The sequence below is a fragment of the Hipposideros armiger genome, unplaced genomic scaffold (genome assembly GCF_001890085.2).
Source record: "Hipposideros armiger isolate ML-2016 unplaced genomic scaffold, ASM189008v1 scaffold_22, whole genome shotgun sequence".
Classification (NCBI taxonomy): Eukaryota; Metazoa; Chordata; class Mammalia; order Chiroptera; family Hipposideridae; genus Hipposideros; species Hipposideros armiger.
This window is the reverse complement of record NW_017731372.1, coordinates 671805-674373: the sequence shown is the minus strand read 5'-3', so window position 1 is coordinate 674373 and position 2569 is coordinate 671805.

Below are 2569 nucleotides of genomic sequence, written 5' to 3'. Positions count from 1 at the left end.
GTTAGTGTTAACTCTGGGAGGACCTTAAGGATGAAGGTCTGGTTGGCAGGGAGGGGTTCGGGGGATTTGTCAAAATGCTGAACTTGCTTAGCAAGGACATGGATCGCTTACGTTGTTCATTTGTTTAATGAGGTGGGTGGAGATGTGAAGAGCTAAACGTCTCCAACTCCTCACCCCTTGGCACCTCCTCTTTGGGAGAAGAAAGTTGTAGGGCTGTGGGTAACAATGTTTTAATCCTTTCATGCTTGGGTGAAAGCAAAGTATTCATTTATACCTAGAGGGCATGATATTCTCAGTCCTTGATTGCACTTGGAGACAAATGATGGCATACAGGACAAAGATAAGGATATTGGTTGTAAATAACGCCAAGCATATTTAAATAAATGTATTAACGCACTTGCCTTATAAATATTCAGTTTTTTATTAGATATTAGCAAAGAAAACGGTGGGGTATTTGTGTGTGGGTGCCACCACGTCAAAACAGTTAAAGGTAAGAAGGCCCCAAAAGGCTGCAAAATCAACACAAGTATTTCCTTGTCACTGCTCTCTTGTGTGTTCTCATGAGCGAGGGTACCTTCGACCTATTACTTATGCTTATCCACCCCATAATTTCATTACCGGAACCTCTTCTGGTATTTGTAAAGCACGTAAAGAGACTGAATTCATTTCTAAATTCTATGGCTCATGTGGATGTGTTATAGTGACAAGGAAATACCTATTTTGAAGAGAACTGAAATATTACTGCCCACTATGCTTGATAAACACCTTTGCTCTATTATTTGAATCCTGATTCAGACAAACCAAAGGTTAAAACAATTTTTTTAAGAGAATTGGGGAAATTTGAATACTAATTAGATATTTAGTAATAACAAAATAAGTATTTTAGGTACCTGGAGATGCTACTGTTGACAGAATAGACTTGGGGTTTTTGTTGTTGTTGTTGTTGTTTGTTATGTTTTGTTTTTTTAATGGAAGTATGTGAGACTTTCTTTTACTTCAAGTTACCCTGTTTTTTAAAAAAAAAATTCCAGAGCTCTTGAACACATGGTCTTACTGCTTGGGAACGCCATTATCTAGTAAACAGATGTGGTGCTTAGAAGAATAATGTGAAGGTGTGGGAGAAATGGGTTCGGATGCCTCAAAAGATGATTGTAGTGCGCAATCTCCATGGCCTGCCTCTATGCAGCAAGAATGAGGTAGAATGAGGAGATGGAGTTTTTTGTTGTACAGACAAAAGAGCTCCATATTTTAAAAACCCTACTTAGAACTACAGAGAAAAGAGATTTTCCCCATCGGGGTCTCTAGAAATGATTTCAAGGAAGGATGCTGATTTCCCTGGCCTGGGTCACCTGCAAACCCCTGGGCATATGCACTCCTGGCCAGGTGCACACAGTACTTAACGTGATTAAGCAGCCCATCAAAAAACCATGGAGTTCGGGAAAAGCAGTGCTCCAAGGAAAGAGGTTCTCTGATGCCAGAAGTGAGGCAGGTTATAAGGCAGAAGAAGAAGAAAACAAAACAAAACAAAACCCAGAACAGGTGTCTATTACATCAAGATTGGGAATGTGTGCTATAATTACAAAAATAATTTAAAAGGTTGTATTGACCTTTTAAGATTGCAGCTTTGCCCCCCTTTTTTTTAGCCTTTTAGAATTATCAATGTGTTTCTTTTTCCATTCCTTAGTCTTTCTGACCTCATTTCCCTGTATTCTTCCCAAGCCTAAGCACCACTAATGCTATATGCTTTATCTTTTATATTTAGAATGCAACCTGAAGATATCAATTACTACTAATAATGTAATGATGTTAGCCTGTATTTACATTCTGTTCTAGTTTCAAAATGTAATAACTCTGAAGCAGGGGATATGAACTATGTAGCTAGCACTGGGGAAACACGCCCAAAGAGATTGAGTCATCTCTGTAGCTTCGTAAGCTTTGTAAGTCAAGATTTGGAGCCTGCCCTTTCTGGCTCCCTGTCCAGTGCCGCTTTCTTTTCTGTTGTGTAAAGGTCATGGTAGAGATGAGGGTAAAGGAAGAACTGTCTCAGACTTCCAAGGTTTTGAGGTTATCAAATGGAAATTTTAAATTAGGTGAAAATTAATGTGATACTAGAAGAGAATTACAATATCAATTTCAAAGTTACACGAACTACACATGACTCTTTGTGTTCGGTTTATAGATCCTGCCTGGGTCCTTGGGACAAGTCCAAGCATAACAAGATAAGATATCTTCTGTGGCCATGCTCAGGTAAAGACAGGATTCCTCTTGTATGAAGTAAAACCCTTCCTTCCCATCCAGCCCCAAGCACCCAATTTCAGCCACCTTTATACTGTGATACTAGTTTGAAAAGGACATATATCATAATTCATAAAATTTAAACTAGAACTTTATTACAAAGACAATAAAAAAGAAAATATTTCCCCAAAATGAGGATCAAAGCTTAACCACTCCCTGACCCAACATCTTCCCATCAAAGGAAGAGAGAACCTCACATCTCAAAAACGTTATCATTTTACATCCAGATGTGGACCGTATCCCACAGTTGAGAATAGAGAGATAAATAATCTTT